General features: G+C 52.0%; 1 long non-coding RNA gene across 2 annotated transcripts in view; it reads left to right on the top strand.

Annotated features, from left to right (window-relative positions):
• The window catches only part of LOC143844417 (uncharacterized), a 142,414-nt gene extending 120,819 nt beyond the window's left edge, over positions 1 to 21,595 (top strand). The window contains exon 4 of one of the 2 annotated variants that reach the window (XR_013233975.1): positions 19,980 to 21,595. This is a non-coding gene — a long non-coding RNA (uncharacterized LOC143844417). Of the gene's footprint in view, positions 1 to 19,976 lie in introns of both variants that reach the window. The other variant, XR_013233976.1, reaches the window with a different exon arrangement.
• The last annotated feature ends 4,424 nt before the right edge of the window (positions 21,596 to 26,019 follow it).

The raw sequence follows: 26,019 nt of genomic DNA, 5'->3' as shown, positions 1-26,019 counted from the left end.
CCATGAGACGCTGAGTTTTTACTTTCTCGGGCTGGGGGAATTGACCCTATAGGATGCGTCTGCTGGGTGTTGAAGGAGCTGCTCTCAATGGGAGCAGAGATGGTGGGGCCTTCACTGGAAGGGGTAGGGAGGTCCGCCTGAGCTCTGCAAGAGGGCATTGCGTTTGCCGATAACGTGGGTGAAATCACTGGTCAGTCTCGGACTGGGGAGACCATGGATCGAATCCTCTGCTGTGCCGCTAGGTTCTCTGGGCTTCCTGGTTATTATCAGAATAAAAGGAGAAAGGGGTGTATTCAAATGTGTTACGTGAACCGTCCTATCTGTTTAATTGTCGCTCGATCGATTGTACAGCATCTGTGTATTGAAGACAGGAGATCCAAGGATGGTCTGGCAGCTGGGCAGGAGATGATGGGAGGTGGTTTGCCATTGCCTGCCTCTAAGACATGATCCCTAATGTCTCTTGGAGGGACTACATCCAAGTCCTTGGAGATCTGCCCTGCTTAGCTTCTGAGATCTGGAGTTGGAAGGGGGCAAAGAGGCCATCTAGTCCAATCCCATGCTCAGTTCAGGATGAGCCTCAAGCATGGAGGATAAGGATCTACCCAGTGACCAAGTGTTTGGATTGGATTTCCTTCCACGTTAGCCCCACGAGAGCAGAACGGAGAACTGCTGGGTTTCATGCTGCCGAGGGGCTCGTGACGCCCCGGTAAACGACGGCCCTCCCAAACATCCTGCCTCCTGCAACCTTGCTCGACCTTGCCCTTTTGGCAGCTCCATCCTCCTGAGCCAAGTCCCTACCAGGGAGGCGGCAGTCTCAAGTCGGGACTGAACAGACAGCGTGGGGCTGCATACCTGACCTAGATCCTTGTGACCCTTCTCTGGTATTCTCCTTGGGTGTGTGTATGATTAGCCTGGAGTTCTCCTCGGGCCTGCTTTCCGCCCCTGTCCTCGGACGACCGGCGTCGGATGATGAGGCTGTGAACGCCGTGGCTGGCAGATGCCCCAAGAGGGGATCGGCCTCCTGCCAGCATCTTCCCTCGCATCAAACGCTGCGATCCCTTGGCATGCCACAGTGGCAGAATCTTTCAGGTGCCGATGAATCAGCTCCCTCGGGGAGGTCTTTTGCAGAGCGGGGGTGGGGGCGGGGGAGCCAAGGGACAGGGAGTGGCTTTCTGCTCCAAAACTGGAGTATCAAAGCCACGGAGACATAGCCCGCCCTTTCCCACCCTAGGCAGAGGAGGGTGCGAAGACCCAAATTCCATTTTCATTCTTTGATCGGACGCTGTTGATTGGTGAGCTGCCACCAGTTTGAGCTGCCACCCGTTTGCTTTTCCTCGCTGGGTCCGTTTGATTCAGGCCATCTAGGCCTGGGTTCGATATTCTTCCTCCTGTCAGGTTTTCCCCTCCTGGGTTGCTGCCCTGCAGATTCACGATGCCAATCAAAATGCAGTTCCCCAAACTCCCAGGCTGCACTGCCAGGAATTAACAGGTGTGCAGGCTTCTCCGTCTGCTGTTGGGTTCTGTGCAGGTGTCATCTAGGATTTGCATGTTTTTTTAGAAACCCTATTATCCTAGCATCCCGGAGACGGATTATTACAGCAGAGGGTGGCTTGGGGGTGTGTCTCGAGCAGTCTGGAGGTTCTGAGGATAGATTTGGTTGATAATTAAGAAGCCATTGGTATGCTGGATTGCATTCCCAAGCACGCCGATTCTGGTTTGTTGTCCTTTCCCAGACGGTTGAGTTCTTTAATGACGGCTATTGAAGTTTCAAGGTGTCGGGCAGCTCTGTCTTTCGGTGATCTTCCCCTTTCCTCTGAGCATATTGAGTGGATTTCCCCCCCCCCCATTTTTTATAATTAGTTGCAACCCCCAAACAGGAAAAAAACAAACAAATTATAACAACAATAAGCATCTGTAAAGGGTCCCCAAATATATATATATATATATATATATATATATATATATATATATATATATATATAAAGAGAGAGAGAGAGAGAGAGAGAGCCTCTTGTGGCGCAGAGTGGTAAGGCAGCCGTCTGAAAGCTTTGCCCATAAGGCTGGGAGTTCAATCCCAGCAGCCGGCTCAAGGTTGACTCAGCCTCCCATCCTTCCGAGGTCGGTAAAATGAGTACCCAGCTTGCTGGGGGGTAAACGGTAATGACTGGGGAAGGCACTGGCAAACCACCCCGTATTGAGTCTCCCATGAAAACGCTAGAGGGCGTCACCCCAAGGGTCAGACATGACTCGGTGCTTGCACAGGGGATACCTTTATATATATATATATCTGTTGCAACTGTTATCTGTATGCCAGCCATTCAAACATTGATAAGGTTTTATTGGTTCTCAATCCGTTGCATTCTTGGAGATGGACATTGTCATGTCAGTGTTGTCATGTAAGTCATTTCTCCGGGAGATGAGGAAATAGTTTAGAAGTGCCTAAGCATCCACAGAGATTGGTGAGAGAGCATCCTAGAATTGTAAGGGGCCAGACAGGCCATCTAGTCCAACGCCCCCCCCCCCCCACCGCTCAGTGCAAAATCAGCCCTAAAGCATCCGTGAGAAGTAGCTGTCCAGCTGCTGCTTGAAGACTGGCTCAAGGTCAGAGGATGCCTTCCTCAAGGTCACCCAGCAAGCTTCCACAGCAGAGTGGGCATTTGAACCTGTGTCTCCCAGATCCTCATCTGACCACCACACTGCAGAGACCCAGTTAGGCCCCAACATCAGACCACTGTCGTGTTCCAGGTTCAAATCCTGCAGGTGCCAGTGCTGGGGATCAGGGGAGCTTTTTGTGCTCCATGCAGAGGGCTGCAGATTGGTTCATCAGAGTACAGAACCCTCTGGAGATGCCGATTCCTGGGAGCAATGTAGGAGTCCCCCTCCTTTCACGACACCCTCCTTTCTTCTCCTGTGCATTTGTCCTCCCTTTCCTCCCAAAGATCACCAGTCTCCTTGGAAGTCACTGCCAGAGGACAGCCCCAAGCTTAGAGGGCTTTGAATGGGAAGGTTTGTGGAGGACAAATCTATCAGTGGCTGCCAGACTGAGGGGGAACCTCCATATCCAGAGGCAGTTGACCTCTGAATCCCTGTGCTCGGACGTAACAGTAGGTTGCTAGATTAGATGGGTCACTGGCCTGATCCAGCAGGGCTCTTCATGGGTTGCCGATGTATTCTTCCCCCTTCTGTTGCTCGCAATGACTCTACTGAGATCAGAGAAGGTGGGAACGAACCACTGGCCCACAGTCACTCATCGAGTTTTGTGCCTGAGAGTGAATTCGAACCCATCTCTCCCCTGTGGGCAGTGACTGTCTCATTCCCATCTCCCGGTATCCCCCCATAGAAAAGCCATTGCCCAACTTTTCAGCCTATTATCCCACCCTTCTCCCATCCTCTGGCATGGTGGAGAAATAGGTCCCAGGGCAGGACTTTGCAGAACTGGACTGGCTTACGTCTCAGGCCTTCCGGAAGAAGGAAGGGAAATGTCCTCTCCTGCTAATTCAGCACCGCACGTTCTCGATATTTTTAAGTCCTGCGGGCGAGAAGGCCTGGAACCCGGGCTTCCCACCCCCTTCTCCCACCCACCTGTCAGAACTTGACGGGCCTTTGGCTGGTTCCGGGCTAATCAGAGCTAAAAATGTCAGCATTCTTCGTCAAGGTAGCTCATTATGCAGATGAAGCAAATGCGCATATGTTTGCTTGCTTGGCAGAGCTTATTTGGCTTCTGCCCATGAGTCGGGGCAAGGAACGGTACGGGTGCCAAAGCCTCACCCCAGTGACTGGAAAACCTCCCCAGCAGACCCAGTTCCCGCTCTCACTCCGTGGCAGGAGTTTCCATCTCACTGGAGGCTTCCAGGGTCCATGTTCAGCAGCATTAACTCATACTGGAGTTCCCTGATGTCAGCGGGCTTGGACAGCACTGTTAAAGGGTTGAATCCCAGGGTTTGACATTGGGTCTCCCCCCCCCCCACCCCCTTGGGCTCCCAAGCTCAGTATTAGACTGGACCCGGGATGCTGCTGATGTACTCCCATTACACCATCCCCAGTCTATACCAGAGGGGGGACTGGAAACGTTGAGGAATTGTCGCCATGGAGTTTGTGGGTTTTGAGGATAATGGCTGGGGGGGGGGTCGTATTTTACGATGTTTTATGGTTATACATTGTTTTTAATGAAATATTTTATTGGGAACCGCCGCAAGCCAACTTCCTGGGAGCGGTGGTATATAAATTTAATGATGGACAGACGGATAGATAGACGGATAGACAGATAGACATAGACAGACAGACAGGTAGACGGACGGACGGACGGACGGACGGACGGACGGACGGACAGACAGACAGACAGACAGACAGACAGATAGATAGATAGATAGATAGATAGAGACTTGAACATGAATTCCCAACCAGGGTTCTGAGAACTCCCTGGGAATACACAGCCTTTCCCTGAAGTTCAGATGGCTGCTGGCATCACTAGACATCACTGGAGCCCCCGTCCCCTGTTGTTCCATAGGCCTAGACCAGCCTTTGTCAACTTTTTTGCCATGGAGAAAGGCCTGAAGCCTTCTTCAGGCTTCGAGAAACCCTCAAAATGGCACGATCGCGCAGCATATGGTGGGGAAGCACAGCTGTGGACACTCCACCCTGGACCCCTCCCTTTCCCACCCCTTCCAAGCCCATCCTTGGGGGGGGGCAGGTTGATGGGACCGTGACTTCCTTGGTTTCCTCTCATCCAAGTACCAACCAAGATGGACCCTGCTTAGCTCCTGAAATCTGATGAATTCTGGCTAGCTAGGACATTCGTTGAACAGGGGTTCAAAACAAGTGTCCTTCCACACCGTTTTGAGCATGCCAGAGTTGAGGCTGCCGGGAGGGACCATAGAAGGATGACTTCCACAGCTGTTTGGTTCTTCCAGGCAGCCTTGAGCACTTTCAGAGAGACCTCAGGTTGCTCGATGCTTCATCAGGTACATGAAACAAGCCCTGTTCTGTAAAGATGGGGGCTTTTGTCTAGGCGACCCTTTCCCCAGCCGGAGCACAGAATCTCTCCCGTTTATATATTGGAAACGTACATCCATTAGAAGGCTCTGTGGGTGGGGGGAGACTTGGAGGTAGAGCGTATTTGGATGCTTCGCTGTGAGCTTGGCTCGACGTACTGTTTGAGTGTCCCAGTTCTCAGAAAACCGGTACGGGAGTCATTGGAAGGTTCTCCGGCTTTATTTGCCCAACGATAGGAGCGAGGAAAGTACCGAAGCAGGAAAAACAAATACATTATTCATTTGAGCCTTCGATCCCAAGTCATTACCTTGATATTTTCCTATTTATACCTGTTTGTGATTAGGCGTGCAGGTCTATTTTCGGCACGCCGGCGACCGGAGCTTTTTAATCTTGACGTCGTAATGTCTGAAAGCAGGTGCCTTGTGACCTAAACGAGCTGTACGTCTGCACGATGACTCAGAAGGAAACGCCGCCGTTGTTGTTGTTTTTTCCACCAGCACATCACAGTTTGTACCTGTAATGCTGAAGCGGCTGTACTAGGGAGGCTCGTAAGCTCTGCAGCCCCGTGGAAGGGTCCTGCAGTTCGTGGAATTAAGAGGGAGCTGAAAGGTCATGCAGGCTGTTGTGTGCTGCTACTCCAAGGCACAGAGCCTCGACTGAGAAGGAGAAGCAGGAAAGCTCCCGTGTCCTGGGAGATTGATATAGAATCATAGAGTTGGAAGGGACCTCCGTGGTCATCTAGTCCAACCCCCGGCAGAATGGAGGAAACTTGCAGCTACCTGCCCACCTACAGTGACCCCAATTATATATCTCATATGTACTGTATGTTTGTCACCTGAAACAATCAAAGAGTACCTACCATTGGCTATTATTTGGTCATCTTGCCAAATCTTGGAAGCTACAGTTGGCGGGCGAATGACCCCACCCTAAGTTTGATCTGTTTGAGGTTTGGGATCTCAAACAAGTTCTGCTCGCCAGATCTGAAGCTTCTCGGGGGGGGGGGAACATAACGGAGGAGGCGGTCCCGCTGATTCCCTTATCACTAAGTCTGGGTCTGCAAATGTATTTCTTTATTTTATTTCCTTTTATTTCTTTTCTTTTATATTTCATTTCCTTCGTCGATCCCCTTCCTTTCTCCCCCATGGAAACCCAAAGCCGTCTGACATTCCTCTCCAATTCCCCCTCCCGGTGAATCCTAGTGATGACGATCCTGCGAGGTAGCGCTGTCTGAGCATGCGCAAGAGGCCCCAGGCCACCCAGCACAAGGTCTGGCCACAGCACCAGGCCAACACTTGTCGAAGCAGTCATAAAGGGACAAATGCTGGCTTGAAGCATCTAGGGGTAGCCTTAGATCAGGGGTAGTCAACCTGTGGTCCTCCAGATGTCCATGGACTGCAATTCCCATGAGCCCCGGCAGGGGCTCATGGGAATTGTAGTCCATGGACATCTGGAGGACCACAGGTTGACTACCCCTGGCTTAGATGACAAGGATTTCATCGTGAACTTCTGCAGGGGTCCTGGGTGTGCGGGAGAGCTAGACCGAGGGCCAGCACGGCGGGCACGTTTCCCATGTAACGTGACGGCCGAGAGCCGTTCCTCCGATCGTAGCTCCCCTCCCTTCCGAGAAGCACGAGAGTGAAGGTCAAGACTCTTAAACTTGATCAGGGTGATAGTATTTCCCAGCACCCTCGAAGGGATGGGGCAGGCGGGGGGGTCGGGGTCGGGGGTGGAGCGGGATTTCCTTACAGGAGAAAAAGCGGAGAAAGGGAACCCAGCGGGCAGCTTTGCCCACCTCATTTACCATGAAGAGCACAGAGGGGGGGGGGTAATCTGAAACTCAAGCCGGTTATGCTGCCGGTCAGCACGTTCCCCTCTCCTTTGGAACCCTGCCCCACGGGGCGGGGGGAGGGGGGGGCTTCCTCAATGGCTGCATGAACTGCTCCGTAGCAGCAGCCGCAGCTGTGGGTGTCACTTGCAGAACGTGCTGTGCGAATGCTCTGTGGGTGTGCGCGCTCACATACGCACATACTGAATCTTGCAGTGAATGTAAAGGATGCGCCGTCATCTGTATGTATTGGCTTGTTTTGCATGTGTTTTATTTATTTATTACATTTGTATACCGCCCTTCCTTAAGAACTCTTTCAGGATACCTTATTTTGTGTCCGGAGAGCCAGTTTGGCGTAGTGGTTAGGAGTGCGGACTTCTAAACTGGCGAGCCAGGTTCGATTCTTCACTCCCCCACATGCAGCCAGCTGGGTGACCTTGGGCTCGCCATGGCACTGATAAAACTGTTCTGACTGAGCAGTGATATTAGGGCTCTCTCAGCCTCACCCACCCCACAGGGTGTCTGTTGTGGGGAGAGGAAAGGGAAGAAGGCTGCTTTGAGCCTCCTTCGGGTAGGGAAAAGCGGCATATAAGAACCAACTCTTCTTCTTCTTCAATAATATCAGGGCTCTCTCAGCCTCACCTCCCCCACAGGGTGTCTGTTGTGGGGAGAGGAAAGGGAAGGTGAATGTAAGCTGCTTTGAACCTCCTTTGGGTAGAGAAAAGCAGCGTATAAGAACCAACTCTTCTTCTTCCTTCAGCTGGTTGGCACAACAGCGATTCGCACACATTTCCTGTGATTTCAGCTGACTCGACAGCAAGGGGTGGACCGAATCTCAAAAAGCTATGGGTGATTCAGACAGATTCGGTTTAGCTTTTTTCTTGTACATCCCTAGAACCTTACTGAACTGATTTTGTGTAGGGCGGCTTCATTTTGATGCGTAAACATTGTGTGGCGTTTACAGTGTGACTTCAACAAGTGCCAAATTGCTCTGAAGATGAGTTGGCTTGCAACCGGGAAAAGAACAAACAACTGATATAGTGAAGAGTTTCCACCCCCCCCCTCCCCTCCTGCCAACGCACCACCTGAACTCCTGAGACCTTTTGCCTATCTGCATCGCACAAAAATCAAGGCAGGTTTCTGGTCCTTTGGTTGCCAAGGGAAGCAGGAGGAGAGGTGAGGATTGACCCCAGGAAGTTGAATAACTGGAATTCCCCAGGGGTCATTTGGTAAAACACTGGTGACCAGTTGAAGACCAGGATGCTGCTTGGCCCTCGCTGGTGCACCAGATCAGAGGCTCAGCATAGGCTCACCTGGCCGGTCCCCAGTGGCTTTTTGGCGCCTGCAAGTAAATTACCTTGCCTCTTTGTAGCATGTTCTGCTGCAGCCTACCATATGTTTGAGCCTGATATAGATTCTTTATCTGGCAGGGCTAAAATTACCCAGTAAATGATGGCATTTCTTATCAAGGGCTTTGCTGAATCAGAGGAAAGGCAGGAGGGGGGGGAGGACTGGGGGCCCGTTGCCAGGGAGATGAGCTGCCGAAGGGGCTCTTTGCCCAGGGGGCACATCCGGCAGTTCTGACTTTGGGGGAATCCTCTCCAAGCTGGACTTTGCCAGCTGGATGTTGGAGAAGGGAGGGAAGACAACTGAGCAGGGGGGCCACACTGTGGCTTCCAGGGGCTCATGGTAATTGTAGTCCATGGACATCTGGAGAGCCGGTTTGGCCACCCATGGATTAGCAGGGGCCGATTAACAGCAGGAATTTGCAAAAACTGTTCTGCAACTACACTGGATGGTCAGAGTGTCCCTTTACCTTAAATATTTAAGGATTAGAGAAGAGCTGGTTATTTTATATCCTGCTTTTCAGTACCCAAAGGAGCTTACAATCCCTGTTGCCTTCTTCTCCCCACAACAGGTACCCTTTGAGTAGGCGGGACTGAGAGAACTGCTTTGCAAAAACTGCCCTTAGGGAACTGTGACTGGCCCAAGGTCACCCAGCCGGCTGCCTGTGAAGGAGTGGGGAATCAAACCCAGTTCTCCAGATTAGAGGAAGGAGGGTTCGTTTTTATACCCTGCTTTTCACTACCAGAAGGAGTCTCAAAGCGGCTTACAATCACCTTCCTTTCCTCTCTCTGCAGCAGACACCCTGTGAGGTAGATGGGGCTGAGAGAGCTCTGAGAGAACTGCTCTGTGATAACAGCTCTAACAGGACTGTGATCAGCCCAAGATCACCCACCTGGCTGCATGTGGAGGAGGAGTGGGGAATCAGACCCAGTTCTCCAGATTAGAGGCCACTGCTCTTAACCTGCTGGCTCTAAACTGGTTCTTGGGGATTTGGCCTGCTTGGGTTTGGAGTAGGGTTGCCAGGTGGATTGGGAAATACCTGGAGCCTTAGAAGCCTTAGTAGGCAAGATTTTGGGCATGGAGGGGCCTAGTGTACAATGCTGTGGGGTCCATCCTGCAATGCAGCCATTCGCCTGGAGATGAGCTGTAAAACCGGGGGTTCCCCAGGTTCCACCTGGAGGCTGGCATCCCTTCTTCACTTTTAAGGATGATCCTTCTCCATTTTGGGGCAGTCATAAGGAACCCTTTCCTCCTTCCCTTGGCCCTTTCCGTTCTCTGAGTGAATAGAACTGCCCCTGTGCTTTAGGATGCTTAGGGCTGATCCTGCGTTGATCAGGGGGTTGGACTAGATGGCCTGTATGGCCCCTTCCAACTCTATGGTTCTACGATTCTATGTATCTGAGTCCTCTTGATCTGCAGACCAATGCTGATGCTGTTCCATGATCTTGTCTCCCCCCCTCCCTCCCCCAATTTATTCTTCTTTAATGCCGACAATTGTCCCTGAGCTCACAGGAAATCTGGCCTTGGGAGCCTCAATGCACCGCACATTTCCAAGGAGACAGATACACCTGACAGGTGGGGACTGGAAATCCCATTTCATTTACTTGAATATCCTATTTCCATCCCGCCCTTTCCCAGAGTGCTCGGGGTGGGTCACAGTATGCCAAATACAGACATTTTAAAATTCTAACCCTCCCCCCCCCCCAATTTAAGTACACAAATATTTCCATTTAAATCATTTGTACAGCTTTTCTAAAATTGTAAAAAGCTACTGTGCTGGACAGCACATCCTTAATGTAAATCAGAGGAATAGAATCATAGAATCACAGAATCATAGAGTTGGAAGGGACCTCCTGGGTCATCTAGTCCAACCCCCTGCACTATGCAGGACACTCACCACCCTATTGCCCATCCACTGTCACCTGCCACCCCCTTGAGCCTTCACAGAATCAGCCTCTCTGTCAGATGGCTCTCCAGCCTCTGTTTAACAATCTCCAAAGATGGAGAACCCACCACCTCCCGAGGAAGCCTGTTCCACTGAGAAACCGCTCTGACTGTCAGACAAGCTATGTGAGAGAGTGTATTTCTCAGATGGAAACTAAGGCAGGGTGGCCAGCTAGAGTGCGGATCTTACTCTAGGTCTCAGCCGTAGGCTTGGCTCCCTGTTGCAGGTCCTGTGGCAATGTTTGAGGAACTTCAGGGCCCTAATTTCGCTGGGTAGAGGGTTCCACTCAGCAGGGCCAGGGCTGGAAAAGGCCTGGTTCTGGTTGAGGTCACTCTGACCTCTGCGGCCCGGGGTCCTGAGCAGGTTATAAGCAAAGAGCGATTATGAGCAAAGCGGTTCCTCTCCCCTTGAGTTTTTTCTTGGTGCCGGCATGCTCCTTGTTTTAGGGCTCCTAGTAAATCAGTAATTACCTTCTTGTACGTGCGGTGTCCCGTACATCTTGCATTCTTTTTGCAGAAGTGAGATAGGAGCAAGGGGGCCATTGCAAGGTGTCTGGAGGACAAAATTCACCCCTGGGTACTTTGCACTGTCCCCCTGTTAGGTCCTTGGTTCAGCCTGGCTGTGTGCTTCTGAGGCATTCGCTAAGGCAGGGAAGAGCGTACGCCACCTTCAGAGTTTCAAGTGACTTGCTTTCAAATTGTCATTCCAAGATGCCGGATTCTGCAACCTCCCAAGGTAGATTGTGCAGATCAAATATGCACAGTGTGTCAACAATTTTCATTGTTTGGCATAATATCTTATGGCTTTCTCGTTTGAGGCAGCCAAGACCTGCCCCGGTTTATCCCACTATACCAAAGGTTTCCTCCACCCAAAAGCCTCGTAGGGCAAACCGGCCCCTGCTTTAGTATCATAACAAGTAGACTATGAACCTCTGGAGCATGGTTTTCAATTGCTGCCGCTCCGCGACCCCTGCAGCAGGGCTCCAGCACCATGCCGCTGCGACCCCCCGGGAACGGCCGTACGACCCCCCAAGGGGTGACAACTGCTGCTCTGGAGTTAGATTCATCCAATACCAGTTATCCCCCTCGGAACAACGGAGGTGGACAGCCAGGCATTTTGCAGATAACCCTGGAGGTCCTTTCCAGCTCTTACGTTTCTATGACTTCTATCTTTGCAGGAACCAGGGCCTCTCTCTGGCTACAGGAAGGCGCAGGGTTCTCCGCTCCCTATGAGTCTTTAGTTGGGCTCTCCTACTCGGCTCTTGCTAGAACCACACCGTTTCCGGTTAATCCGGCTTTTGTTCCTACGCCAAGGATGCGCTCCAACCCAATTTCACCCCCAACTGCCTTCTGGATCTTTCGTTCTCAGTGTCCAGGTCAAGCAGGGATTCCCAGCCAGGGGTCCGTGGACTCCCAGGGATCTGCAGGAGCTCTGGAGGGGGTCTGCAGCATTTCCCCCACAAACCAGCCACTTCCATTGCGCTCCCCCCCCCCCAAAGTATGTGTTCTCTCGTGGTTTCTGTGCCTGGGAGGGGGTGGAGCCTGCATGCCCACTCCCGCCTTAAACGGCCTCTCGTCTCTCCCCCACCTCTGTCCTGCTCGAGCCTGTCTGTTAACCCAGGTGGTGCTGTCACTTCCAGTGACATGTCATTTCTGGGGGACGTGGCAGGGAGGCGTGGCCAGCTGACATCACTTCCGGGGCGCCTGAAAGCCCAGAAAGTGTTTCAGGAATTCCTCCGCGGTCACAAGGTAGAAAAAGTCTGAGGTAGGCAATGGGGCAAGGATGCTGAGACCCCGCCCCCGGCTATTGCAAACTGGGAACCAGCAGCTTTAAAAGGGGATTACTTATGGGGTGTGTTCCTCTCCCCCAGTGGCACATGCTAAGCTTCCGTTGCAGAGAATTTTCTGCAGAGGGGAATTCTCGAAAGAGCAAGAAAAAGAAGAGGGGAAATGCATATCTGTATCTGCTGAAGAGATTCAAATGACAAGATTTCTGTTTTTAATAGAGATGATGATAAAGTGGCCAAGGAGTAGATGAGTCAGACTTCCTCTTTCCTACCCCACACCCTTCCCCTTGAACGGCTTCTGGTGGCGCACAGCGGAGGTGTGGCTGACCTGACCTCAGGGTTTCCCAGGTAGGGGGTGGGCTATTTTGGGGTGGGAGGGGAGGGGGTGCGAGCCATCCAGTTGGCGGGGTATCTGGAGGGGAAACGTCCTCAGTCCGACCGTCTGTAATTCCACGAACCTGAGTCGGAGGTGAAAGGGATGACCATGTTAGAGAGCCGGGAGACCGAAATAGAATCATAGAATCATAGAGTTGGAAGGGGCCATAAAGGCCATCTAGTCCAACCCCCTGCTCTACGCAGGATCAGCCCTAATCCAAATGGATTGGATCTGCCCGAGGGGGTGGGGTGCGGTGGGAGCAGCATGCAGCTGCAGTTTGGGAGGCGGACGGAAGATGCATGCGCCCATGCGGCCTCTGTCTTCTTGCTCAGTGCTTGCCAGCTGGGGACCTCTTCATTTCCCAATTGAAACAGAAGGCAGTTTAACAGCACAGGTGGATAACAATCGATTTCGTGGCTGCCTGTGTTCTCATTGGGCTTCTGCTCAAGTCTCTGTTCTGGGAGCGCCTCCTGAGGAGATGAAAGGAGTCCGGGCTCGAACAGTTACTCATGCAGAGGTGTATCGGGTCATCTCTGGGAGCAGGCATGCATTCCTAGCCAGGAATAGTGGAAAGATCCAGTCGTAATGCAGAGATGTGGCAGAATGTGGGTGAGGAGAGGAGAGGTCAGAACTGGGAAGCATGCAGAGACTTAGCCGACCTGGGTGGGATGGGTGGTTTGGAGCTTACAGGGGCCTTGCATTGAATAATAACTGAGGGGGGGTATGGTTGAGTGGTAGAGCATCTGACTGGCATACAGAAGGCCCCAGGTTCAATCCCTGGTGTTTCCAGATGAAAGGAGCAGGTAGCCGGTGATGAGAAGGGCCTCAGGTTGAGACCCAGGAGAGCTGCTGCCAGTCTGAGTGGACCATACTGACCATACCGACCTTGAGTAGAAGGCAGCTTCATGGGTTCGTGGGTTCAGTTCAACTTTTTTACCGTTGAGAAACCCCAGAAGGGGTGCAATCATGCAGAATATGGTTGGGAAGCATAGCTTTGTACTCGCCTACCTGGGGCCCCTCCCCTTTTGCAGAATGCAAGAAATTCCCAACTACCTACCTACCCACGGGGACCCCAATTCCATGTCCAGATGATGCCCGCCCCCCCCCCCTGAAAAAAAACCCAGAATCCCTGGTCAGTCTGCATTGGGGGAAATTCGCCTTCTGACTCCAAAATGGTGACTGGCATGCAAGAAAGATCCCCAAAAGCCAAGCACGGAGTTCACAGAATCAGCAGTGTGTTAATGAACCGTTTTATACAGTGCCCAACCCTATTCTCAGCACAGGAAAGCCCTCTTGGACGGTTCCTTCAACATAGTTTGCAGAGAGTCAGGAGAACGGGAGCTTCCCCGATTGCCTGGAGCCTTTACGCCTCAGAGCCCCAGCCGAGAATTGCTCCAGGGCCTTTGAACACTGCAGCCCACCCGCAGCACTTCCGGCAGATCTGCAAGACAGCATGCAGAAACGGAGGCAACAATAAGCCGTAGCACGATCATCTCCCTTGCGGAATCTGCATTTCCTTGGTGCAGCTTGGGTTTCCTTCGTGTCGCAGGGCCCGGGATCCTTTTACAGCTTGCTTGGTTAGCAGCACTGGAGGTAATTGAATGTAAATCAGATTCGTCCGCGCATTTACGCATTATTTGTTTTATTTATTATATATTTGTATACCGCCCTCCCCGAAGGCTCAGGGCGGTTCACATAGAACAGAAGAGAACAGAAACAATACAGATAACTTAGATTAACCACAATGAATGAAGTGAAACAACAAGCAACGTGGAACAGTAGAAAAATTACACGTTGAAGTAACTCCTACTCATAGCCCAGTGGGTTGGGCGGAACTGCCGTGGGTGCCATAGGAGGGGGTCTCAGGAGGAGGGCCCTTAGGAAGCAGTGGTTGAGGTCGACCTCAACCAAATGCCTGGCAGAGGAGAAGCAGTTTAATGACAACAGAGCAGAATGGAAACCGTTTTACTACAAGGCTTTTTGGAAACTATCTAAGGCTGTCCTGAAAAATGGCGGTCCTTTTTGATGACCTCCCCCCCTCCCGCATCAATGTTTATGAGGAAACTGACATTAATTTCCACTGCCCTCACTTGCCCTCAGCGGCTTCATTGGCTGTAGTTATTATCCGCACACTACGCTTACTTTCTGTTGTATCCAAATTTAATGAGAAATCCATTCCAGCAGCCGTGACAATTATAGTGTGCACCAGCCTACAAACCGTGATTCACTTTTCTATTTATGCTGAGCTTGATGTCAAACATATGGAAAATGCTTGCGTCCCTTTAATTCCTCTCCTCTCCCAGCCCTGGGATAACTCATCTAGGCTTGAATAGTGGCCTTGTGCCTGTTTTGACGGCACCATTAATAAATTTGGACCTCGTCACAACAACACTCCCTCACATGTCTGGTTGCAGCGCATCCCTTGGGAAGTCCTGCAGACTTCGTTTTTTAGTTCCGCATGCAGAAGGGTAGCTGGTATTCGGGGAAAGGCCATGGCTCAGTGGTAGAGTATCTGCTAGGCAGGCAGAAGGTCACAGGTTCGATCCCGGGCATCTTCCGTTCAAAGGACCAGGCAGTGGGTGAATGGAAAGACCATAGTCTGAGACCCTGGCAGTCTGAGTAGGTAATACCGACCTTAATGGACTAAAGGTCTGAAAGCAGTTTTGTGTGTGCAGAGATGGGATGTGGGTTTCAGCCACGCGTCGGTCCTTCCCCAGCTGGCATCATTGTTCACCTGTTGTCTTCATTAGCAGCCTTACATTGGGACTGTGCACATGCAGACCTGCCACGAAAATATTTTTCCTAGTCATAGAAAGCTAGGGGGTGGGTTGCCCCCTCAGAAGAAGAAGAAGAAGAAGAGTTGGTTCTTATATGCCGCTTTTCCCTACCCGAAGGAGGCTCAAAGCGGCTTACAGTCGCCTTCCCATTCCTCCCCCCACAACAGACACCCTGTGGGGTGGGTGAGGCTGAGAGAACACTGATATCACTGCCCGGTCAGAACAGTTTTATCAGTGCCGTGGCGAGCCCAAGGTCACCCAGCTGGTTGCATGTGGGAGAGCACAGAATCGAACCTGGCATGTCAGATTAGAAGTCCGCACTCCTAACCACTACACCAAACTGGCTCTCAGGCCCAGCACATGTGCCGATTTCTTCTCGGGGCATCTTGTGTCCTTGGGCCACGCACCCCCTTCCCCTCAGTTCCCCTTTTGCCACTGCAAAGAGTGGATGCGTTTTTCCTTGCTGATATCTCAGAGTTTGGACTGTGTTCATTTTGCGATTTTAGAAGATTGTTTCCTACATTGTTTGAAGGTAGAGCTATAGAGTTGGAAGGGACTGTACAGATCAGCTGTTCCCCACCCCCAGCCTAAAGCAGGGGTAGTCAACCTGTGGTCCTCCAGATGTCCATGGACTACAATTCCCAGGAGCCCCTGCCAGCAAACGCTGGCAGGGGCTCCTGGGAATTGTAGTCCATGGACATCTGGAGGACCACAGGTTGACTACCCCTGGCCTAAAGCTTAAGTATCTCTCCAGCCACTGCTTAAAGACTGCCAGTGAGGGGGAGTTCCCCACCTCCTTTTGGAGAAAGAAGATTGGGCTGGGGCCCACAGCTTCTAAGGCCCTTCTAAGTGCAACTCTGCCCAGGACTGCTCTGCTCTCAGGCATTTATTTCATTGCCCTTTTATCCTGCCATTCCTCCAAGGAGCACAGAATGGCATGCATTCCCTTCCCTTCCACTGCAAGAACAACCCAAGGTCACCCAGTAAGTGCACTTATGATCCCAGGTGACGTGGGTTCAAATCCCAACTTCTAGCATGGAAACTAGCCTTGTGACCTCGGCGTGTCACAAACTCGCTGCCTGACCTGCCATGCAGGGTTGTTGTGTGAGAAATTGAGGTGGGGGAATGATATTCTAAGCCTCTTTGAGTCCCTACTGGGCGTGGGAAACAGAATATAATTAAACTAGGGGCCAAGCCTGTTGCATTCAGGAATACAGACAGGCAAGCCGGTTGGAGGAGGAGACACTCAGGGGTGGGACAGCTGCCCTGAGTGGGTGTTAAGTGCACTTAAGCCATGAGACGCCCTCCTCCTCCAAGCCTTTACCAGAAATATATAGTGGAACAGATAAAGTGAGGACGAGAATCATGGCCTCCCTTGTTGTGACCACTATACCGCACTGATTTACAAAAACAAAACAAAACAAAACATGCAGCCTGCGAAATATCTTTTGAGCTATAGTTTGTGGATCTTGCTTTCAGCCCGTGATCTAGGAGAGGACATTTGCCCTCGTGGCTCTTCTTGAATCAGTAGCGTGACGGTCCCATATCTCGGTTACCTAGCACCGGCTCTCGAATACAGAACGTTTCCGGGAGGCTCCCCTTGCTGACCTTCGAAGAAAGCAAATCGCGAACGCGCTGTATCACTCCCTCCGTCGCTTGCTGCCTCATCATGGCTGCTGCCGGCCAAGATAGCATCTCTCATTAACCCGAGGCGGAAATTAATAAACGGGCTGCAGACTTTCTGGGTGAAAGCTATATTTATCCACTAGCATGTAAACACAAGCAGGATTAGAAGCCACTCTGGGTAGCCTGGGCGGGGAGGGGGGGTGATATGGACACCTTTGGAGGTGTCCTGCCGAGATGAAGTAACCGGACTCCGAAAGAGGGCAGCAGACAGAAAGACCCAGCAGAGCAGAGAGGAGATTCACCCCGTGCTGGGGAGACCCGTGTCCTGCGGTTGGCATTTCAAGATTTGTTATGTCACCGTTAAGCAAGCAGGCAGATGCTTTCTGGCTTTGCATCATCGTTTTGGAGTACGGGCGGGCGGGACAGTTTGGTGCAATTTTGGCATACCAAAGCAAGGGCTAACTTGTCATGGGTTGTTCCTGTCTGTGTTTTAAGATTTGCTTAGTAATTCTGGCATCCTGGGTGCCCCGTGGAGCCCTGGGTGTTCGCCTCCTAGGTGAGGCTTGGTTTGACTTAAAAAGGAAATATTCGACCGCTTAAAAAACCTGCATCAAAAAGAGCTGCATTTTGGAGAACCTGGAAATCAAACATGCTGGAAAAGGCATAGCCCTGATTCCAAATGTGTAGCCTCGTCCGCTTGCTTTCTCCTTCACGGACCTCCTGGAGGCTGGCAGCCCAGCCTGTGCAGCACCTGATTTTCAGAACAAGCTGCCAGTCCAGTAATAGTGGGAGAATTCTCAGCGTCCTAGCGTGTGGAGGGGAGAATAGATCATGCGCCAGCCCTGCAGTGCATAGTGACCTCACTGCCACTAAAAACCAGACATGACCCAGTGGAAGCTTGAGCATTTCCACCCCCGCCCCCCTGGAGTTTTTGCACATGTGAGCGCATCTAAAGAGGGCACTTCTGTTTTTTTACCGCCACTGTCCCCTGATTCCTCCTGGGGCTTGCAGGACGTGGTGGGGCTCGGTTTGTGTGTCGGCTGGTGGTTCCCCCCTCCTTTTGCCCTGTGCCTTTTCATGCCACCCCCTCCCGGAGACAGCTGCACCTGCTGGCTTTTTACTGTTTCAGGGTTTTAATCCCCCACCTTCTTTGTTTCATATTTTCTTACGGAAACATCCCCCTGATTCTGGGTGGCCCACAGCTCGAAGATTTTTTGATCCTCTTGCAGGGGCTGGAGTCGAGGATTACATAGGTGGTTGCTGAGTCACCAGCAGATCTGATCAGGGCTAGAGTAGGCCCCAAGTTATGAAAGCGGAAACCATTTGCTGGGCCTTCCCAACGCAGCAGAGCTGTAGATCGATTTTCTCCAAAAGTGGCCCAGAGAACACACTTCGCTCTTGCGCAGGGGTAGTCAAACTGCGGCCCTCTAGATGTCCATGGACTACAATTCCCAGGAGCCCCTGCCAGCGAATGCTGGCAGGGGCTCCTGGGAATTGTAGTCCATGGACATCTGGAGGGCCGCAGTTTGACTACCCCTGCTCTTGCAGGTCTGCCTCCGTGCCTCATCTTCACGCGCACACAGACAAATCCCACCCGTTCCCCTAGTTTACGGAGGAGGCGACTCTTTCTTTGAAATTAACATTAAATTTACATGCCGCTTCTCAGTGCAAAGCTGTTTCGAGGGGGCTAACAGCAGCTAAAATATTAACAGACATCCTCAATTAAAAACCTAATACAAATCAAACTAGGCCGGCCTAAATAAGCAGGCTAAGCTTATGAAAAGCTAAGCAGGAGAGCTCTGCTTTGCAGGCCCTGAGGAATTTGTGTAAGTTTCGCAGGACCTAGAATCATAGAATCATAGAGTTGGAAGGGACCTCATGGGTCATCTAGTCCAACCCCCTGCACTATGCAGGACACTCACATCCCAATCGCTCATCCACTGTAACCTGCCACCCTCTTGAGCCTTCACAGAATCAGCCTCTCCGGCAGATGGCTATCCAGCCTCTGCTTAAAAATCTCCAAAGATGGAGAGCCCACCACCTCCTGAGGAAGCCTGCATGCTATTTGACAGCTGGTTCTGCCAGGACGGGGCCACTCCAAAGAAGGCCCTGGCCCTGTTAGATGGTAGTCGCAGGTTGAGGAACGCAAATTTTGGGGTGGGTGGGGGATACATATCGGAAGAGGTGGTCCGCCAGGCATGAAAGTCCCAGACTGTTAGGGCTTTGTGCCTGTGAATGTATCACCTGGGGAAAGGAGAGCATACCCACTGCAGGTGAAAGATCATGTTCTCCCTGGCGAGTAGAGCTGACATTAAAATGGCCTCTCTCTTTCTCTTTAAAGTTCCTATCCTAGTTGCAGGAAGAGAGATTTGCCTGCCCCTGGTTGGCTACTGCTGTCAATTTCTGTCATTCCTTAGCAGAAACGGATATTAATATCTCCACTCTCGATCAGCTGATGTGGTTTCCTGAGCACTCGTTTTTGAGACATCGTATTTTCTAATGGCTGGATCCGACTCCAGAAGCACTTGAGAGATCAACAAGATTTGGGGGACTTTCACACTTTTGACAGTCAAAACTCGCTTCGTCAGATAGAAATGGGAAAACTGCCTCTCGAAAGCTTATGCCCTGGTAGGCTTGCCCGGTCTGGGTTAGGAAATTGTAGGAGAAACTCAAATCCTTTGGCCACCTCATGAGAAGGAAGGACTCCCTGGAGAAGAGCCTAATGCTGGGAGCGATCGAGGGCAAAAGAAGAAGGGGACGACAGAGAATGAGGTGGCTGGATGGAGTCCCTGAAGCAGTCGGTGCAAACTTAAATGGACTCCGGGGAACGGTAGAGGACAGGAAGGCCTGGAGAACCATTGCCCATGGGGTCGCGATGGGTCGGACACGACTTTGCACCTAACAACAACAAGGAGATTTGGGGTCAGAGCCTGGGGAGAGCAGGGAGGGACCTCAGTGGGGCACAGTCAAGTTCACCTTCCAAAAAACGCCATTTTCTCCAGGGGGGTTGACCTCTATACTCCAGGGAGCAATTGTTATTCAGGGAGGTCTCCAGCCAGCCCCCACCCTTGGTGAGGCTGCAGTCACAGCTCCATCTCCTCCTCTTATCACATCATTCCCCATAATGCACTCCTGGCCTTGGGGGACCCCTGCAACTGCTTGTATCCGAGAGGTTTGGAAAAAACACCCCGGCATGGAGCATGCAGTTCATCCTCCCTCCGGCCCTGCATTGCGGGGAAAAGTCAGCGGTGTGGATCAGCTTTCCTTTTTTTTTTTTTTTAATGGTACCTTCTCCATCTTAGCAGATCCTCTCTGCGATAACGTTCTGTGGAATCCAAGCGTTTCCTGGAACACGCTTTGAAAGCTGCCGAAGGAAAGAACACGCCGCATCATAAACAAGCCACCGTCTGGGCGATAGCCTTCCCTGGCATCCCGGTCTTTCCTGGAACGCAGTGTCTGAAAGCTGCAGGAGGCCCACCGTCTGCTGAGCATCGTATAGAAACATGGAGAAGTCCCATCACGGGGAGGGAGTATCGGAGTGGCGGGAATGGCTTGCAGGGGATGATGTGCGTGAGCAATAGAGACTGGTTGCATTCCTCAGCCTGCTTTTCAGGCAGGGGCTGGATTCCGGAGCATCGTAGCATAAGGCTAATGGCCAATTTTAAATAAAAGTGTGATGGAGTGATGGAGTCTGTTGGCTGTCCTGCCGGCTTCCTGGCTGGCCTCAAGACTGATGGTTCTGATGCGAACTAATGTACAAAGGAGCAACGTTTGATGCCTGTGGCACCTTTAAGACACACGGAGTCTTATTCTAGATCACAAAATCATAGAGTTGGAAGGGGCCATACAGGTCATCTAGTCCAACCCCCTGCTCAACGCAGGATCAGCCCAAAGATGCAAGTTTTTGTGTGCATGAACGCCAAAGGGATTGTGCAGACAAAAGTTTATGCCCAGAATAAGAAGAGAAGAGCTGTTTTTGTATACCCTGCTTTTTACTACCTGAAGGAGGCTCCAAAGTGACTTACAATCGCCTTTCACGTCTCCCCACAACAGACACCCTGTGAGGTAGGTGTGGCTGAGAGAGCTCTGAGAGAACTGTGATTGGCCCAAGGTCAGCTTTCCCTTCGTATCCCCACAATTATAAGTTGCTTTGAAACACTTGAGACCTGCTGGCTGACCTTGGGTCAATCTCCCTGTCTGGGCTGAGAGAGCTCTGAGAGAGCTGTGACTGGCCCAAGGTCACTCAGTTGGCTGCACATGGAGGAAGAGTGGGGAATCAAACCCAGTTCTCCAGATTATAAGCCTCTGTTCACTACACTGTGCTGGCTCTTGAAAGTGCCACTGGACTGCTATTTCAGAACATGGCTCCCTACCTAAATGTATGGACATGCAGACTTTGAACATGGTGAGTCATTTGGAGAAATTTCTGTACCTGATGGGGAAGTTGCTCACTTTTCCATCCATTTTCTTAAGGTCCCTTCTGGAAATAGGGCGCCCCCAAAGTAAAAACTTTAATCTATTTGTCTTCTTCATCATTTATTTGCAGAGTTTTCAGCTCTAGGTTGGGAAATCCCTGGAAATCTGGGAGGGGAGGGGGAACCTCAATGCCATCAAGTTGACCCTCCCTCCCTGCCATTTTCTCAAGGAGACCTGATCTCTCTACCCTGGAGGCCAGCTGTAATTCCGGGAGGTCTCCAGCCACCACCTGGAGGGTGGCCACCCTGTTTACACGAAACACTTGTGAGCCACTTTGCCACTCGAAATGGGTGAACACCATATGTCCCAGCACCTTTAAAAAAAAAACTCTCCCAAAAAGAGAGAGAGGCACTCAACCTTGTACAAAGGCCAGCTGCATTCAAGTCCTGCTGCGATGCCCTATCAAACCAGCCTCCTCTCTTTAGTTTTGAGCACTCAGGCATGAGTCTGGCCTGCAGGGTATTTGCTGTGGTCGGTAGCCTTCCAGAGGAGGTAACGGGTAAGGCCACACAGAAATCAATCCTGTTTTGCTGCGGTCAGCAGGGCGAGGTGAGGGTGGGTGGGTGGCGGCTTTCGGCGGGCGTTTCAGAGACTCTCACTGAAAACAGGAAAGGGGCAAGAGAAGGCCATGCTGGAAAGTCAAGCCTGGACTTTCTTCGGTCCCTGCTTCCCTCCACTCACGCGTCTGGGTTTTTTGTGGGGAGGGTGAGAACTGAGAAAGTGGACCCCTGTGCCATTAACACAACCGACTCCTCTGGGGAGCTCTTTGGGGTAACCTCAGGACTGCACACCTGTGGTGACTTTTAGAGAGAGAGGTCATGCTCGAAGCACACCCCGCCCACGCACCACGCGGTGGAGCGGAAAGCCACGTTCCCCGTTCACGGAGGGACGGGGGACGCCGCCCCATCTTTCAGAGGGGATTTTCCAGGAGGAATTAAATGAATAACCGAATGAAAGTCCCTTGCTTTTGAATATGATTATGCAGAAGTTCCAGTGTGCATTCAGTTTACGCGTAATCGTATGTGTCATCTGTATTTACCCGCTGTCGTGGCCACCCCCCCCCCACACCCCCACAAGTAGGCTAATTAACCGGTAGTTCCATTTTGCATGGCTTAGGCCTTCGGTGAGGAGTTTGCTTCTCGGGGGGAAAAGTGTTTTCCTGCCATGAATGCAAAAGCCAAACGGCCAGCTTAGTTTGACAGGAAATAGCGTGGCTCATGTAGAGTTGGGAACGTCCCCACAGCAGAGGCAGGTTGCCCACGGAGGCCACCGGGGAAAACGGCCTGCGGGCCCTATGCGGGGTGGGGAAAGAGGGGCCAAACCATGCTTGGCACAGGGCAGGAGATCCCCCCCCCCCTGCCACCAACAAAACTGAGGCGACCTCAGCCCAAACTGGGGCATGGCCTCAAGTGGGGCAAGGAAGAAGACACCAGATTGGACTTGGGATGGGGAAGGATGCAGATGGATTGAAGAGAGGGTGAAAGACCCTGCCCATCCAGCCCCACATGTAGCTTGGCCTTCTGCCCCACGCCGTGCTGGACAGGATGGAGTAAGGTTTGGGGATCTGAGTTGTAGAGCACGGTTTCTTCCCCCTCCCAGTCCACCCTTGGCTCCCTTCTATCCTGCCTGGAGCTTTTAGGGTTGCTTGCCTGGTGTGCAATGGCCAAATAGGCTGGAAAACACCTAGACTGGAAAACCTTGTATGATTTTTATTCAACTGCGGAAGAATAGAAATGACACAGGTGGGATAGATCCCAAAAGTACCTACGCAAAGGACAATACAATTACAAGATATTAAATAACTTCCCATCGGAGGCGGGGAAAAGTGATGCCCTTATGGCTCAAGCCAATAACCTGGCGTCTCCACCCTCATTTGAACCCTAATTTGGCCATTTGGCTATCATATCTGTTACCATCGACCACCTCCAGTTGAGGAGTAGAAGAGTTGGTTTTTATACGCCGCTTTCCCCTACCTGAAGGAGTCTTAAAGTGCCTGACAATCACCTTCCCTTCCACTCCCCTGTGAGATAGGTAGGGCCGAGAGAGCTCTGAGAGAACTGTTCTGTGAGAACTGCTCCAATAGAACTGTAACTAGGCCAGGGTCACCCAGCTGGCTGCGTGTGGAGGAGGAGCGAAGAGTCAAACCCAGTTCTCCAGACTAGAAGCTGCTGCTCTTAACCTCTATACCAAGCTGTCACTCAGAGCAGGGGTAGTCAACCTGTGGTCCTCCAGATGTTCATGGACTACAATTCCCAGGAGCCCCTGCCAGCAAATGCTGGCAGGGGCTCCTGGGAATTGTAGTCCATGAACATCTGGAGGGCCACAGGTTGACTACCCCTGACTCAGAGGACCGATGTGGGCACGCTCAGGATGGCTCCGCCCACAAGGATCCCTGCAGGCTGATGAGGTCATCACATTGCGCCAGGAAGCATTGGGAGAGGAGAGAACCGCTGTCTGGACCCCAGTCGCCAAGGGATGGCTCAATCTGCCCGGGGAGAGCACTGCTGTTCCCGGAACAGATCCACAGCCTCTCCCGACCCACGCAGGCCCAGAGCAGCACCAGTCAAAAGCACGACACGCCAGAAGCGGGGCTCAATGGAATTGTGATTCGCAGTCTGAGGATTTCACATTTAATCACAGCCCTCGTGGCGACACTTCGGCACACCGCTAAATGTTGTATCACAGGACAGGTGCGCCCACCTTTCCCTTTCCCCTCCATACCCACAACGAAGACGCTGGACGAGCACCAGCCCTGGCCCTGAAGAGCCCCCCCCAGCCTGCCGTGGGGAGCTGCCCTCGGACTCCTCCCAGTTTAGCAGGGCCCTTGGCGTTTCCCGGTGCCAAAGCGCGGGAGAAGCATTTCCTCCTCCTTGTTTTGCTTGCCAGCCCCTACCTGGACGGCGGTCGCGGCAGGCTTTCCCGAGGACAATGCCTCGTTACAGAGGAACTGGACCGAGCGCTTTCGGTGCCAGGAGGAGAGGGGAGGGGAGGGAACCCGGCTTTGTTGCAGGTGCCGCTTCAATCAGCTCAGTAACGGGCGCTTGGCAAGCCACACAAAGCTGTGTTTTGTGGCAACGTCTGCTTGTTCCCCGCGGCCAAAACGTACGCAAGTGTGAGAAAGGGACTCTGCTGCCCTCTTTCCCACCTCTGTTTTCTTCTTTGTCCTGCTTCCCGCCGGCGCGAAGCCGGACCTAACCCACCTGGGCGCTGCCCGTCCAACCGAACCGACCCGGATTGATTTCGTGCATTTGCAACTGCCTGGATGGCAGGATGCAGTCAGCTGTGGGAGCCTTTTGGCCCTCTGCGAGGTTTTTTTCCTCCTCGAGCCTCTTTGCTTCCCTCCTCCCCCCCTTCCCTTTGCAGCCCACGGTTCCCTTTTTCCCTTGAAGAAAAAGAGGTGGGTGGGAATCAAACAAGCATTGATTTATTACAGTCACTGACCAGCAGAACACAACATACCCTCCTCCTTTAAATCACATCTCACTTATGGCGACCCCCGTAAAGTTTACAAGGTAAGAACTGCTGTTTTTTTTTTATACCCTGCTTTTCACTATCCGGAGGAGTCCCAAAGCAGCTTACAAACACCGTTCCCTTCTTCTCCCCACAACAGACGTCCTGTGAGGTAGGTAGGGATGAGAGAGCTCCAAGAGAATTGCTCTGCAAGAACAGCTCTCGGAGAACTGGCTAGCTCCAGGTCACCCAGCTGGCTGCACATGGAGAACTGGGGAATCAAGGCTGGTTCTCTAGATTAGAGGCCAACACTCCTTAACCGTTAAGATAGTGTTTACCAACCAGGGTTACAAAGAATCCCAGGGTTACTGCAGAACCCCAGAGGGGTTAAAAATGTATTTCAAAAAGATTTTTGCAAGGTCTCAGGGGGGTTTGGTGTAGTGGTTAGGAGTGTGGACTTCAAATCTGGCATGCCGGGTTCGATTCTGCACTCCCCCATGTGCAGCCAGCTGGAAGAGGAATGGGAAGGCGACTGTAAGCCGCTTTGAGCCTCCTTCGGGTAGGGAAAAGCGGCATATAAGAACCAGCTCTTCTTCTTCTTCTTCTTCTTCTTCTTCTTCTTCTTCTTCTCCTTCTCCTTCTCCTTCTCCTTCTCCTTCTCCTTCTCCTTCTTCTTCTTCTTCTTCTTCTTCTTCTTGGTGACCTCAGGCTCCCCACAGCACTGATAAAACTGTTCTGACAAAGCAGGAATATCAGGGCTCTCTCAGCCTCACCCACCCCACAGGGTGTCTGTTATGGGGAGAGGAAAGGCAACTGTAAGCCATTTTGAGCCTCCTTCAGGTAGAGAAAAGTGGCATATAAGAACCAACTCTTCTTCTTATTTGGGCAGGTTGACGTGCTCCCTACCCAGATGGCCAATGATGGCCCTGGAGGGGGTGGGGAGCAGGGGGCAGCCATCCAGATCTTTGCTGGCCAAGGTGTCTCTATCGTGGTGGATCTGTTAGGGGCTGCAATGTATGGAGGGACTCTGAGGACCCCAATACAGAAGCACAACTGCCTTTATTAAGTCAGCAGTCTCTCTCCAGCAACTGGCAGTCTCTCTCCAGCAACTTACACAGAACACCCCCCCACACACACACACACCCTTATAGAGTCCAGATTCCCACCCTAACTTCCCATGTGCTGAAACAGTTCAATGACAGGTTAACCCTTCATTGCCCGGAACTATAATTAACACAGCATCCATCCCAGTGGTGACCAGAGTCCATCGCAGTGACTCCTCTTGGGGATGGGGGGGGGGGATTGTTGTTCAGTAAGGTGTCTTCTCTGCAGGCACACCTTCCCTCCCTCCTATCCCACTGTTGAGTTCATAGGATGACATGGTGGCTCAGGAGGACCGAGCGAAAGTGGGGAGCTCTT

This window comes from Paroedura picta, chromosome 9 (genome assembly GCF_049243985.1).
Source record: "Paroedura picta isolate Pp20150507F chromosome 9, Ppicta_v3.0, whole genome shotgun sequence".
NCBI lineage: Eukaryota > Metazoa > Chordata > Lepidosauria > Squamata > Gekkonidae > Paroedura > Paroedura picta.
The sequence above is the reverse complement of the archived record's forward strand: the minus strand, read 5'-3'. Positions and strand labels throughout refer to the sequence as shown.